Raw genomic sequence first — 17,088 nt, 5'->3', positions numbered from 1 at the left:
GGGGGAAGGAAGGAGGAAGGAGGAGGGAGGAGGGAAGGAAGGGGGAGGCCAAATCCCTCCCCTTCCTTCTCTCTTCCCCTCTTTCCTTCTCCCTCAGGTGCGGCTCCTATGGGGGGCGCAGAAGCCCATGCTGGCTGCTGCGTTTCTCCTCTTGGCCCATTAGGCCCATATAGTTGCCAGGGGGTGCCCGGAACCCCTTCCGGTGACCCGATATGTACCCGGTACCCCCGGAACACTTCCGGTGTCCGAATATCATTGTCCTATATATGAATCTTTACCTCTCGACCATTTCAAGACTCCTCGTCATGTCCGCGATCTCATCCAGGACTCCGAACAACATTCGGTCACCAAATCACATAACTCATATAATACAAAGTCGTCATCGAACGTTAAGCGCGCGGACCCTACGGGTTCGAGAACTATGTAGACATGACCGAGACACCTCTCCGGTCAATAACCAACAGCGAAACCTGGATGCTCATATTGGTTCCCACATATTCTACGAAGATCTTTATCGGTCGTACTGTAATGATAACATACGTTATTCCCTTTGTCATCGGTATGTTACTTGCCCGAGATTCGATCGGTGATATCTTCATACCTACTTCAGTCTCGTTACCGGCAAGTCTCTTTACTCGTTCCGTAATACATCATCCCGCAACTAACTCATTAGTCACATTGCTTGCAAGGCTTATTATGATGTGTATTACCAAGAGGGCCCGGAGATACCTCTCCGATACTCGGAGTGACAAATCCTAGTCTCGATCTATGCCAACCCAACAAACACCTTCGGAGATACCTGTAGAGCATCTTTATAATCACCCAGTTACGTTGTGACGTTTGATAGCACACAAGGTATTCCTCCGGTATTCGGGAGTTGCATAATCTCATAGTCGAAGGAATATGTATTTGACATGAAGAAAGCAATAGCAATAAAACTGAACGATCAATATGCTAAGCTAACGGGTGGGTCTTGTCCATCACATCATTCTCCTAATGATGTGATCTCGTTCATCAAATGACAACACATGTCTGTGGTTAGGAAACTTAACCATCTTTGATTAACGAGCTAGTCTAGTAGAGTTTTACTAGGGACACGGTGTTTTTGTCTATGTATCCACACATGTATCAAGTTTCCGGTTAATACAATTCTAGCATGAATAATAAACATTTATCATGATATAAGGAAATATAAAATAACAATTTTATTATTGCCTCTAGGGCATATTTCCTTTACCAGGTACCCCGTCCCGTCTAACCCTGACACAGACGACCGCCGGATCTAGCCCTTTGACTTTCCCCGGACGGGGTTTGATCGGTGGACCTTTTTACCTGGTTGTCATAGGCCAGCCCATAGCTACACCCCCGAACACGGTCCCGGCCCAACCGACCCCAAGATTCCCTCCGTGTCGGCCCGACATGGCCGTTTCCCCCCTCCGTGACATGGCGGCAGCGACGCCCGTGAGGGGGGGCAGTCGATATATAATCATGTTTTTTTACATAATGCACATTTAAGTTAATCAAATTAGATTTTAAAAAAAAAAGAAAAATAAATAAAAATAGAAAATAAATAAAATGGAAAAAATTAGTAGAAATCTGTGCAGCTACAGCCACGGACCGCCAGTGCCCTTGATCGATGACGTGGCGCATATCTCACGGATCGATGACGTGGGAGAGCCCATGGGCCAGGCCTATGTCGGCGTACCTATGCTACCCCACGGACCGGCGAGGGGCTCGGATCGATGTCGTGGCGGTCTCGCGGATCGATGACGTCGGCATAGCCCGTTAGCCCCCGTCGGCGTAGGCCTCACGCCATCAAACGGCTGTCGCTGCCGGGTAGCCGGGCCCACATGTTTGCCGACGGCTTGATCTATGCCGACAGCCGCCGTAAGCATATAGTTAGCGATGCCGACGACGGCCGTCGACATAGGTCGGCCGTCGTCGGCATAGATGGATATATGCCGACGGCTTGACCTGCGCCGTCGGGATACATCCATCTATGCCGACGGGGGCCGTTGGCATAGATCCGTCCGTCGGCGTACGCAGTTATTCTGGTAGTGTCGGATAGGATCTACTTCGTTTTGGGTTGCTTTTCTTTCCTTTTTCCTCCGTAAAACATTGCTTTTTTGGTTCTTTTGGAAATGTTGGTTATGTCCATCAAGTTATGCAAAGACTAGGTATGCTCATATCAACTCGATATAATGACTGAATTATATGACTCTTATTGAAAAGGAGCCATGTCTCAACCGTTCCTAGTTCTCAACATGGACGGCATAAGATAGTCCTTGGATGATTTATTCTCCTTTTTGTTTTCTTAAAAAGTTGGAACAAAATCTAACTCTAAAGCAAAGTAAATAAATTAGAATTTTGCTTCAGTACACCCCCCCTAGAAAAGTTTATGGATTTTGATGTAGATTAAAAATTGGAGATTATAAGGTACCCCTCAATCAAAAAGGATAATATAGTCTTTTGTGTCGAAAAATCAATCTATTCGATACGTTTGATCTGCAAGCTAATATGGTGATAGACTTTTTAAGTATCTTTGAGATTCATGCAAAACTTTAAGGGGATGTACCGAAGCAAAACTCATTAAATTAACTCACAATTTTAAATTTGAAGCGGTTAGCCACAGATACCGCTCTAATATATCTAGATCAGTGAGATGAGAAAAGAATAAAAGTCGCGTTCGCACGACTTGGAGAAAACTTTTCGTAGCAAAAGTTCAACGGTCCACCAAAGAAGTACCGTTTGGTCAACTTGGTGTCTCGAAGAAAAGAAGCGATCTCCAAGAGAGTGAACGTGCAACCAGAAATTCCCGGCGGGGATTTTCGTTTTGTTCTGTTTTGCTTCGTCGCAGCCCCGAGCTATCATCCTTCAGGAGAAACACACACCTGTTAACAACATGCAGGTGGTTGTGGAGCACAAGATGCAAATCATTGTGCGCCATGAGGCCGGCACAGGTACTGCCCTCTGAAGCTGACATGCACATGGAGTGCTCATGAAGGTACGTGCGTGGGTGAGCCACTCAATTGTGCTAATCAGATCTAAGCTACAATTATGCTTTCTATAGTTTTTTCTTCTTCTGAATGAGTGACCAAAATTAGAGAAACAGAGCGTCTATCTGGAGGTCAAGTACAAAATAAATCATCCCGTACGTACGTCCCCCACACTGCTTCCACTTGCACCCATTTACTTCATGTCACCAAGACGTTGCTTCGAAGCTAACCTAACTTGTTGATCGAACATTCACAGCAAAACGCAAGTACTAGCACGATGTCTACACAGCAGCTAACATAATGATGCACTCACTGCGTCACTGATCCACTCCTTATGACCCTTTTGGTGCATGGTCCATGTACCCTAGTAAATTAACATGAAAGGCAGGCCGATTAGTACACTAGCTAGCGAACACAATTAAAGGTCCTGGCAAGAAAACAAACACGATTAAAGGTAGCTACTGTGAAGACTAAAGATGCTTTGGAATAATAATATATCATGGCACACCTCAATAGTGATGTGCCCTGACTAGGCAGGTGCTCCGGGACAGCCAAGCCACACCGCCCTCCACTATCTCATCCGACGCAACGGCAAGGCAAGCTAGCGAGACCAGATACCAATCATGCCATGGTTTTTTCCTTATCCGTCCGCGAAATAAAGCTCAATCTTCTCTCTACTTAGGGACATCCGTTTGGGTACAAACGGACAAAAGCAACGACCCAATGCACAATCCCATCTTGTTTTTTTTTTTCGTTTAATGTCCGTTCAACCCTATATTCAAAGCAAAATTGAGAGGATTTCAGTCAAAGCGGACAACCGCGGACAACTCGTCTGCGTCCTCGCGTCCGCACATGGCCCGCATGGCAGCCACCTGCCCCTGCTTTTCTCCTCTTCCCCTCTCTCCTCTGTTGGACGCCGGAGCTGCGTCGCCTTCTCTCGTCTCGCCGGAGCCATGTCGCCATGCTTGCCCTGCGCGGCTGCATGGGGCCGGGCGAGCGGGTGCGGCAGCAACCGCCGAGGCGAGCGCGGGGCCAGGCGAGCGGGCGCGGCGGCAGGAGGGGCCGGGCGAGCGGGCAAGCAGGCGCACGCGCGTGGGTGCAGCGGCTGCAGGGCGAGCGGGCACGCGCGCGGGTGGGGAGCGGGCACGCACGCGGGTGGGGAGCGGGCGCGACGGCTACCGGGCGAGCTCGGTGCGCAGGCTGCGCGACGACAGGCAGGCAGGGAGCGGGCGCGGCGGGTGGGCGCAGCAGCGGCCGGGAGAGCGGGCGCGCGCGGGCGGAGAATGGGCGCGACGGCGGCTGCGGCGAGCGGGCGGAGAATGGGCGCGACGGAGGCGGCGGCGCGCAGGCCGCGGCGCGGGCGGGGCGAGGCGGCGGTGCGTGCGGCGCGCAGGCGGCAGCAAGAGGGCCGGCGCGACGAGGCGGCGGCGAGCGCCGCGCACAGGCGGCGGCGCGGGCGCGGCCGAGGTGGCGAGCGGCGAGGCGGCGCAGGCTGCTGTTGCTGCAGGCGGGCGAGCGCGCACGCGCAGGTGGGCAGCCGCAGGCGAGCGTGCGTTGGTGCGGCTGCAGGGCGACCGCGGGGCAAGCACACCGGGGGGACGCAGGCGGACGTATTGGGGTGGTTGGCCGCGTTGGGCGCGTGCAACAACAGCCGGACACGGACATTCGTTTTGCCACCCATCGTCGTCCCAAACGGACAAAATCCAGATAAAACGAACGTCCGTTTGAGGTCGTGCGCTGGAGTTGGTCTTAGCCAATGAGCAACTTACAGAGGATGTGTTTGACCTATTTTAGTGAAATCAGAATGAATTATATGTTGATTAATTAGTGGGGATTGCCAGCAATCTGGTTGACGAGTTAATGCTAAGCGCATGTGAAGCCAGCCCTAAGGACTTATTTCTTTCTTTTAAGTCTTCAGCGATATATGTTTTTTAATATTATTTTTTATGGGACCTTTTTTAGCAAAACGCTATCGTGCTTTATCAATCACTCATATGAAGTTTTACGTATCCCAGAGGATCCAAAAACCGAACGTGCGGCCCGAACGAAATGCAACGAATTCCTACCAATATTGTGGCTTTCTACAAAAAATGCAACGTTGCGGGCATCATATTTAATCCTCTACCTTCATACCTAAAGACTATACCTCTCATAGCATTCTTCATCTCAATAACCATTCTAATAACCATAGCACTTACTCAAAGGGTCCCTTCCTAGATGCTACGAATAACACCAGAAAGGTCAGAGGCAATAGTCAACGAGCTTAAACCTTGATCCCGAGCCAGGCCTAACACTTCCCTATAGGAGACCACTTCAACAGATGAGGGCTCCATCACTCCGTCCATAATCAGAACATAGGCTCCCAAGAAAGCTCCACCTTTTGAGCGAAATATTGCCGCCGCCAAGCTCTTCCTTACCTCCACTAAAACCGCCCCATCAACATTGTCTTTTACATCTCACCTAGGGGAATCCATGCAGCCTCTCACCTAGACGGTTGAACTGGGAATAGTACTTACCGCGTCTGCTTCAAGCTCCGTGATAAATCTCGCAACGAATTTACCCGTTGCAAACGGAGACATGAAGCTATTCTCTTTGCGCCTTCCAAATTACCCGTAAATTCACCATCAACTTAACATAATTTTCTTTTGATGATTTCTCATCCAACTCAAACAACTAATTATTTGTGTTCGGATACATGATTTTATTTGATCATACAACTCCTCATCAACTAACACCCACACACAGCGAGCCATTCGACACTGCATTAACGAATGCCTCCATGAATCTTGTTCATGGCTACATATCAAGCATGTGCTTTTCTCAGCCATGAGATTATGGTGTGCCACATCAGACGTTGACAGACTTTGCCTAGCTAGTTGCCATGCAAAAACCCACAACTTCGGTGGTATCTCATGCTTCCAAAACCTTGTCCTAGTCTTTTCTTCTCTTCTTGGATCCAGTTTCCAGTTATTCCATTCAACCATGCTTCTATGCGGTTTCTAGCATGTATCAACAATGATATACCAAACGTAATGTAAAGCTCCCAGACTTCCCATGACACCAAGCCCATCAATCTGGATAAACTTTAGTTAGTAAAGGAATTTTCCTAATCACCTCGGCATCCCATGGCAAAAAAAATATTTGCAAGTGCATCCTCCTTCCAAACCTGATTCACCATATCAATCAAATCAACAACCCTCTTAGGTCCCGACGAAGTTGGATTAGGGGGCTCATCATTGCATCTCTTGGGATCTAGTTTTCATTCCATATGTATGTCAACTCTCCATCCCCAATCCTATGGAACAATCCTTGCTTGAGTATGTCATTACCTTCTAAAATTGATCTCCACCTCAACCACAATTATGCACTCAAAAATTCCCGCTCATGAAAATAGTCCGCCTTCAAAATCTATGCACTTAGGGTGTTCGGTTCTTGAATCAACCGCCATCCCTGTTTAGCTAGTAAGGCTAAATTGAGCAATTCCATCTTTTGAAAACCGAGCCCTCCCATGTATTTAGGATGTGTCATGTCTTGCCAAGATACCCATGCCATTTTTTGTGAGAGGGCTGCAAGGATGATTTGATCTTCGTGAAGTCAGCCATGCACGTTGAATAGGTTGGCATCGGTTCATTAAAGCGGTTTGAGCCCATGTTAGCTTTAAGACTAGCCCATAACAAATAGCTACCAATGTTGATATCGAGTTCTCCTATTTAACGAGAGAACTCCTATCTGCCACAAATGGTACATATCCTCCGGAAAGGCTATATCTCGCTAGTAGACCCCGCATGTACCGCGTGGAATAACTACGTAAATGATATGTATCGCTACATATCCTTAATGATCACCTACTAACGTGCAAAGGTAGGATAGCCCATTTTAGGTTAGTTGCGGGAACGGTTTTGGCAACGTTCGGTACTAGTTTAGGACCCTTCCATTTTTTTCCTCCAACGGTTTTCCTGTGTTTTCTTTGTTTTTTCACCCTTTTTTGTTTTATCTTTTAATTTACTATTTCATCATTTTATCTTTTGTGTTTTTTTTTTCGTTTTTCAAACTCATGGTCTTTTTTGGGATTATGAATATTTTTAAATTCGTGATATTTTCAAATTCGTAAAAAATAAATAAATTAGTGTATATTTTAAAAATACATGCACATTTCATGAATCTACAAACATTTTCTCAAATCCTTTTTTCAAATCTGTGTAGATTTTCCCAAATTTGCAACATTTTTTAAACCCGTGATTCTTCCAAATTCGTGAACAATTTTTAACTCATGAATATATTTTTATTCATGTATATTTCTTAAATCCACGAAAAAAATTGAATTCATGAAGATTTTTCTAATTCAATTTCTTTTGAATTTCTGAACATTCTTTATTTAAATTCAGGAATATTTTTTAATTTATGATTTTTTTGGAATATATGAATATATTTCTGAACAATTTAAATTTTTGTGAGCATTTTCACAATTTTATGAACTTTTTTTAACTCATGAGCATTTTCTAATTCGCAAATATGTTTTTTCAAATTCATGATTTTTTCAAAACTTTAAATATTTTTCGTTAAACTAACAACAAACAAAATTTGATAAAAAAAAGGTGTTGATTTTCCATATAATTGTGATTTTTTAGGCAATATAATTTTGGTGAGAGAGCAAACCTGGTAATGAGGAAACAATTTTTAACAGGAAGGAAAATTTCACAAAAACACTTGGGCGACGAGCAAAATCACCGCATGGGACGGCCCATAAACGAAGGAAAAATATATTTTCTCTCTTATACAATCAAAATCATTAATTAAGGAGTACTATTTTCAAAGATCACTCTCACATCCCTAGGTTGGGACGAGCGGCGTGCTCCCCTGGTCGCAACCTGGAAGTTTTACTTTTTTCGTATATCCATTTATTCAAAACGTTTTATCCCATAACCCGTGCGTCCAAATCTTGAACCGTTTTCGTTGTTGGATTTCTCGCGTCGAGATCTGCAAAATTAGATCCCATGTTGATAGGTTTTGACGAATTTTTTTCACGAGAAAACAGACAATAAAACCAAACCGGAGCACTTTTTTTCCCTTTCAGAAGCCGTTCCCGAGACACACGGCCGTGCCTCTCACGGAAGAAAGAAAAAAGAGAAAATGCTTTTTTTCGTTTCCGAGAGGCACGGCCGTGCGTCTCACGGAAGCAAAATCGTGCCTTTCACGGAAGGAAAGAAAAAAGTAAGCGTGTTTTTTTTCTATTTTTGAGAGGCACGGCCGTGCTTCTCGCGAAGCAAAACCGTGCCTCTCACGGAAGGGAAAAACACCTTTTTTCGTTTCCGAGAGGCAAGGCCATGCCTCTCGCGGAAGGAAAACCATGCCTCTCACAGAAGAAGAAAAATGCATTTTTTCGTTTCCGAGAGGAACGGTCGTGCCTCTCGCGGAAGCAAAACCATGCCTCTCGCGGAAGAAAAATTGTGCGTCTCACGGAAGAAAAAAAATAAAATGCATTTTTGCGTGCAACTTTTTTTCCGTGAAAAAGCTTAAAAAACCGGTGAAAAAACAAAAAGCTGAAAACCCCTGGAAAAGCCCATCTAAAAAGCCGAAAACACGTGCTGAAAAATAAAAATAAAAACAAAATTCAGGCGGAGCGACCAGAGCGTGACACATGGCTGAGAGCCAGCCAAGCGGCTCGCTCTCAACCCACCCGCAAGTGATCGTTGGGAGGCTCCTGAAGGAGCGCTCCTCAATTAGTTGCTCTCTATAAAAGAGAAAATATATGAGGAATTGATCCCAAAATCTCCTGGTTGAGAGTCAACATTCCTAGCCAGTCGGTTAGCATGCGTTTCAGGACCAAATACGAGGCGCGACCTACTTAATAGGAAAAGAGCCGGTATTCTATAGGTTTTTCTAGGTATTTTTGTTTTTCTTCTGTTTTATTTGCTTTTATTTCTATCTCTTTTCTTTTTCATTTTATGTTTTTATTCTTTTTTAGTTGTTTCCTTGGGTTTATTGTTTATTTTCTTTATTGTTCGGTTTTTTTAGTTTCTTTTTCTATTATTTTTGTTTTCTTTGTTTCTTTCGCTTTTCATTCTACTTTTTTATATGTCAACAACATTTTTTAATACATGTTTCACATTTTCATTACAAATTTAACATTTTTAATATATGGTCAACATTTTTCCAATCCATATTTTTAATATTTTTAAAATGCTAGATTAACAGTATCCAAATAAAAAGATTGACATTTTTTATTACATGTTAAACATTTTTTATACACATTTAATAATTTCTAAATGCTTGATTAACATTTTTCAAACAATTGTTGAACATTATTTTAAATGCTTGATTAATATTTTTAAGTACATGATAAAAGAATCATCATTTTTTAATACATGGATAATATATTTTTACATAGTTAGCATTTTACTAATGCTATTACATTTTTAAATACTTGTTCGACATTTTTCAAAAAGCTTGATTAACACTTTTATAAACATGATCAACTTTTTTCATGATTTTCTTAATACATGGTCAATATTTTTTCTATGCACATTTAACATTTCTGAAATGATTAATTAACATTTTTCAAATACTTGTTCAACATTTTTTTTCTTTCAGAATGCTTGATTAACATTTTTATATACATGATAAAAGAAAATCATCATTATTTCAATACATGCTCAATAATTTTTCTATGCACATTCAACATTTTTTCGAATGCTTGATTAACATTTTTTAATTACTAGTTCAAAAAATTTCAAATGTTTTTTGTAGTGTGTTTTTTCTAATATATATATATATATATATATAAATATAATATTTAAAAGTATAAAAATAATAACAATTAACTAAAACACAAAAACTAGCATGCTTAAACCTGCACACTGAAACTATCATTTTAGGTTTATGTTGTCTATCATGAATATATTTAGTTGATGTTTAGCCTGTTGTGCTTAACATGTCATTTGATGTATTTACACAGGATAATATTGGGAACGACTACTATTTTTCATCGAGGTTAGTTTCATCCCATGGCTTATATATACTCAGAGTTCAAAATATCGGTAGCTCGTATTATTTAGGCCGGGGGCTGATAAGAGATTAATCGGCGAATCGGACATTTAACTGAATATATCTGTAAACCATTTATCGGTAGGTTAACTAGGAACATATCTAATATATCCGAGGCTACAGTGCAACATGCATTGTACTGAATGTCTAAATATGCAATTTTAGACTACATAACAACAAGGAAGAGTGATACATTAATATTTTGATGATGTATATATATACATAGATGAGCAACAACAACAACACAACAAAACTTACCTGTAGTTAATCGGACGATATTGTAACAATGTAATAAACTCCCTCCATCCATAATATAAGATGTTAATTTATCCAATATGTGAGTATATTGGACGTAATAAGATCTTATATAATGGGACGGAGGGAGTGTTGTACTACATCATTGTGCAATTGTTGTTTAGCTTCTAATATTAACTTGGTGCTTTTAGGTACATATGTCATTGATAAATATCCGCGTTTCGACCTTTTTTGCTTATGGAGCAATGAGATATTCATGAACCAACATCAAGTGAGAAAACTGATAAAGATCGTTAGTAAAATGAATCAAAAGATGACAATTAAACTATTTGTTTACACTTTATCCATGACAACAGTGAACTGCAGGATGGTACGTAAGAACTCTGCAGTCTTCTTTTTACTGCCCATAATGAGTTGTATTAGATGACAATGTTTGAATTTTTTTGCCTTTGCAGTCTTTCTCAAAGCAGTTTACTCAAGATTACTTCTTAAACTATATGATTTGTGGGCATGCAAAGGTTAAAGTATTTCTACCAGAACACAATGACTATCTAGATGTCCTCATGAAGACGGTGAAGGATGGACAGTCGGCCATCACAAGGGGTTGGACTAGAGTCGTGCGTGTCTTCTGCATGAAGGAGGGCACAATATGAACATTACACATCACCTTGTTCTGCAACCAGAATGTCTTTCGCCTCTTTCTTTACCGTCTTTAATACAAGTATACAACCCTAGTTCATCATTCTTTATTCGATACTTATATAATTCTTTTTTCATGTAATTCTTGAACATATGTACCTCCGAATCGAATAATGCATTAGTTGTTGAACCTGATGGATATGAATAAAATTATAGCCTACTTTAAAATTCAAATTCGATACAATTTTAAATAGTAGCGATTAAATTATGGTGAAAATACGCTCTGCAGGTCAATACGGCGCACACGGTCTATAGAAGCACAACGTGTGTGATATACCTCATAATCTGACACGTTTCATAGAGCGAAAACATGTGCGACCATGCACACAATTGTTGTTTACAAAGCGTGTGTGATGTCAAGAAATATCACAAACGGTGCGAGTAAACTAAATGTTTGTGATAGTCGCCTTATCGTACAGATGTACACGCTTTACAATCATGAACTGCTTCTGATGTCGTACGCATTGTAAATGTTGCACCACAGAATAGCGTGTGCGATAGTTATCCCGTAGGACACTCGTACGACAATCGGACATTTCGTAAACATATCCGACCTACGTGTGATGATTAACTTATCTTCTTAATTATATAACCGCAATGGTTTGGAAAAAGTGAATGTTTGTGATTGTCTCCTTATAATACATGTTTTATAATCGTGAACTGTTTGTGATGGTGGCGCGCATCGTAAACGTTGCACCACAGAATACCAAGTGCGATGGCAATGCGAGCACAAACGAGCAGTAAGGATAGAGCATTTGGGATATTCGATATATCACAAACAATTGTCTGAAGACTCATGTTTGGATAGATGCGGCCATCGCATACGCTTAGTTACGCAAAACGTATGCATTCCTACACCCTATCGCCGACGGTTTCTAGGTCGTGTGTGAAGTGTTGGGGAACGTAGCATGCAATTTCAAAAGATTTCCTACGATCACGCAAGATCTATCTAGGAGACGCATAGCAACGAGGAGGAGAGAGTGTGTCCACGTACCCTCGTAGATCAAAATCCGAAGCGTTATGTTAACGCGGTTGATGTAGTCGAACGTCTTCATGATCCAACCGATCCAAGTACCGAACGTACGGCACCTCTGTGTTCAGCACACGTTCAGCACGATGATGTCCCTCGAACTCTTGATCCAGTTGAGGGTAGAGGGAGAGTTCTGTCAGCACGACGGCGTGGCGTTGGTGCTGGTGATGTGATCCGCGCAGGACTTCGCCTAAGCACTATGACGCTATGACCGGAGGCGTAAACTGTAGAGGGGGGCACCGCACACGGCTAAGAGAATTCTTCGTGTGTCTTTGGGGTGCCCCCGCCCCCGTATATAAAGGAGGGGGGGAGGAGGCCGGCGGCCAGGAGGGGTGTGCCAAGGGAGGAGTCCTACTAGGACTCCTAGTCCAAGTAGGATTCGCCCCCCCTTCCTTTCTCCACCGAAGGGAATAGGAAGGAGAGGGAGAGGGAAAGGGGGCGCCGCCCCCTCCTTCTTGTCCTATTCGGACTCCCTAGGAGGGGGGCGCCCCCTTTCCCTCTCCCTCTCCTTCCTATTCCCTTCGGTGGAGAAAGGAAAAGGGGGGGTCCGGTAACCTCTTGGTACTCCAAAAAAAATACCCGAATCACTCGAAACCATTCCGATGTCCGAATACAACCTTCCAATATGTGAATCTTTACCTCTCGACCATTTCGAGACTCCTCGTCATGTCCGTGATCTCATCCGGGACTCCGAACAAACTTTGGTCACCAAAACACATAACTTATAATACAAATCGTCATCGAACGTTAAGCGTGCGGACCCTACGGGTTCGAGAACTATGTAGACATGACCGAGACACATCTTCGATCAATAACCAATAGCGAAACCTGGATGCTCATATTGGTTCCTACATATTCTAAGAAGATCTTTATCGGTCAAACCGCATAACAACATACGTTATTCCCTTTGTCATGGGTATGTTACTTGCCCGAGATTCGATCGTCGGTATCATCGTACCTAGTTAAATCTCGTTACCGGCAAGTCTCTTTACTCGTTCCGTAATGCATCATCCCGCAACTAACTCATTAGTCACATTGCTTGCAAGGCTTATAGTGATGTGCATTACCGAGAGGGCCCAGAGATACCTCTCCGATATACAGAGTGACAAATCCTAATCTTGATCTATGCCAACTCAACAAACACCTTCGGAGACACCTTTAGAGCATCTTTATAATCACCCAGTTACATTGTGACGTTTGATAGCACACAAGGTGTTCCTCCGATATCGGGAGTAGCATAATCTCATAGTCAGAGGAACATGTATAAGTTATGAAGAAAGCAATAGCAATAAAACTAAACGATCATAATGCTAAGCTAACGGCTGGGTCTTGTCCATCACATCATTATCTAATGATGTGATCTCGTTCATCAAATGACAACACATGTCTATGGTCAGGAAGCATAACCATCTTTGATCAACGAGCTAGTCAAGTAGAGGCATACTAGGGACACTCTATTTTGTCTATGTATTCACACATGTACTAAGTTTACGGTTGATACATTTCTAGCATGAATAATAAACATTTATCATGAAATAACGAAATATAAATAACAGCTTTATTATTGCCCCTAGGGCATATTTCCTTCGGTCTCCCACTTGCACTAGAGTCAATAATCTAGATTACATAGTAATGATTCTAACACCCATGGAGTCTTGGTGTTGATCAGGTTTTGCTCGTGGAAGAGGCTTAGTCAATGGGTCTGAAACATTCAGATCCGTATGTATTTTGCAAATCTCTATGTCTCCCTCCTTGACTTGATCGTGGATGGAATTGAAGCGTCTCTTGATGTGTTTGGTTCTCTTGTGAAATCTGGATTCCTTCGCCAAGGCTATTGCTCCAGTATTGTCACAAAAGATTTTCATTGGACCCAATGCACTAGGTATTACACCTAGATCGGATATGAACTCCGTCATCCAGACTCCTTCATTTGCTGCTTCCGAAGCAGCTATGTACTCCGCTTCACACGTAGATCCCGCCACGACACTCTGCTTGGAACTGCACCAACTAACAGCTCCACCATTCAATATAAATACGTATCCGGTTTGTGACTTAGAGTCATCCGGATCAGTGTCAAAGATTGCATCGACGTAAGCATTTACGACGAGCTCTTTGTCACCTCCATAAACGAGAAACATATCCTTAGTCTTTTTCAGGTATTTCAGGATGTTCTTGACCGCTGTCCAGTGATCCACTCCTGGATTACTTTGGTACCTCCCTGCTATACTTATAGCAAGGCACACATCAGGTCTGGTACACATCATTGCATACAAGATAGAACCTATGGCTGAGGCATAGGGAATGACTTTCATTTTCTCTCTATCTTCTGGAGTGGTCGCGCATTGAGTCTGACTCAACTTCACACCTTGTAACACAGGCAAGAACCCTTTCTTTGACTAATCCATTTTGAACTTCTTCAAAACTTTATCAAGGTATGTGCTTTGTGAAAGTCCAATTAAGCGTCTTGATCTATCTCTGTAGATCTTGATGCCCAATATATAAGCAGCTTCACCGAGGTCTTTCATTGAAAAATTCTTCTTCATGTATCCTTTTATGCTATCCAGAAATTATGTATCATTTCCAATCAACAATTAATATGTCATCCACATATAATATTAGAAATGCTACATAGCTCCCACTCACTTTCTTGTAAATATAGGCTCCTCCAAAAGCATGTATAAAACCATTTGCTTTGATCACGCTATCAAAGCGTATATTCCAACTCCGAGAGGCTTGCACCAGTCCATAAATGGATCGCTGGAGCTTGCACACTTTATTAGCACCTTTAGGATCGACAAAACCTTCTGGTTGCATCATATACAACTCTTCTTTAAGATATCCATTAAGGAATGCAGTTTTGACATCCATTTGCCAGATTTCATAATCATAAAATGCGGCAATTGCTAACATGATTCGGACAGACTTAAGCATCGCTACGAGTGAGAAGGTCTCATCATAGTCAACTCCTTGAACTTGTCAAAAACCTTTCGCAACAAGTCGAGCTTTGTAGACAGTAACATTACCGGCAGCGTTAGTCTTCTTCTTGAAGGTCCATTTATTCTCTATGGCTTGCCGATCATCGGGCAAGTCAACCAAAGTCCATACTTTGTTCTCATACATGGACCCCATCTCAGATTTCATGGCCTCAAGCCATTTTGCGGAATCTGGGCTCATCATCGCTTCCTCATAGTTCGTAGGTTCGTCATGGTCTAGTAACATGACTTCCAGAACAGGATTACCGTACCACTCTGGTGCGGAACGTACTCTAGTTGACCTACGAGGTTCGGTAGTAACTTGATCCGAAGTTTCATGATCATCATCATTAACTTCCTCACTAATTGGTGTAGGCATCACTGGAACTGATTTCTGTGATGAGCTACTTTCCAACTCGAGAGAAGGTACAATTACCTCATCAAGTTCTACTTTCCTCCCACTCACTTCTTTCGAGAGAAACTCCTTTTCTAGAAAGGATCCATTCTTGGCAATGAAAATCATGCCTTCGGATCTGTGATAGAAGGTGTACCCAATAGTCTCCTTTGGGTATCCTATGAAGACGCATTTCTCCGATTTGGGTTCTAGCTTATTGACGGTGTCCTGCACTAGGGGGTACTCACCACATCGTCTCCCGACCAGGTGGATCGGGCCGAGGACCCCCATGGCGGTTCACTCATGGGCCACTTCGGGCAGCCCATGCCGCATACAAGGAGTATTCCACAAGACTTTATGATCAAGACAAGGACTCCTCTCCACCAACATATTCGGCTAGGACTCTTGTTATCCTAGGCCTCTGGTGCATTATATAAGCCAAGGTCAGGCTAGTCTATAGATTATTATGACATTAATCATCATACCCCTAGGGTTTAGACCACAACATATGATCTCGGGGTAGATCAACTCTTGTAATCTCTATATTCATCAAGATCAATCAAGCAGGAAATAGGGTATTACCTCCATTAAGAGGGCCCGAACCTGGGTAAACATCGTGTCCCTGTCTCCTGTTACCCATCGATCCATGACACACAACTCGGGACCCCCTACCCGAGATCTGCCGGTTTTCACACCGACAATGGTGCTTTCATTGAGAGTTCCGCTGTGAGATCAACCAAGGATCGATGGCTCGTCTGCAGATTAACTGCGACGTCGACATCTTCGTCACCGGCTCGACTGGTCACCTTGGCTCGACCGAGGACTGCACTCCGCATCAGATCGTCATGTTCAGACGATGACCTACATCAACATTAACTCCGATCTCTCTCAAGATCATGGAGGAATCATTCATGGAGCCCGGGAGCTCAACGTCAGCATTGCCCTTGAGCGACCATGCTATTTTTCTGGACAACGAACTAGTATCCGCCGCCACCGCCTCCTCGAGTGTCGTTTTAACGATTGCTTTGATGGAATTGTGCGGAATTAGTCTACAACAACCATGCAAAATTTTGTCGAGTTCCGATGGAGGAATCTCCGGCAATCTGCGATATACCGGAGCCCTGTCAAATCTGGACGAGTTTAGGGCGTGGTCTCCAGAGCCAGGCTCAGAGGTCCTTTGGAAGATCCAACCGTTCATCTGCTGCGAATTCCCATATCTACCATCCCTCAAAATTTCAGCTCGATCCGACGGTTCAAACACCGGGAACCTTCCGATGAGTGGACCAATTTTTGATCTGTTTTCTGCGCGAATACGGATCCGACCCGAATTCATGTTTCTTTATGAACGTGATATTGGATAACCTTTTTAAAGGAATTTTCTTCTGGGGTATTGTGCGTTGTTCTTAACATGTGCCCATAAAATTCTAAGCCTTCTCTGAGGTACTCTTCACCATCACGCTGGTATCAAACCAGTCCGGTAACATTGCTCCACGGCTGCCGACCTGCGCTAGACACGTCGTCACTTTGTTGAGACGAGCTCATCTTCTTCTGATCATCATCTCGGCGAGCCAAAAAAGAGTTCGGCATCGCAAAGTATAAATCATCACCAACAATGCCGCCCCACGGATTACACGAAACGGGCACACCGGCATCATCGTTCGGTCACTTCATCAATCCGGCTTTGACCGCGTCACAGGT

Source organism: Aegilops tauschii, chromosome 3 (assembly GCF_002575655.3).
Source record: "Aegilops tauschii subsp. strangulata cultivar AL8/78 chromosome 3, Aet v6.0, whole genome shotgun sequence".
Lineage (NCBI taxonomy): Eukaryota > Viridiplantae > Streptophyta > Magnoliopsida > Poales > Poaceae > Aegilops > Aegilops tauschii.
The sequence above is the reverse complement of the archived record's forward strand: the minus strand, read 5'-3'. Positions refer to the sequence as shown.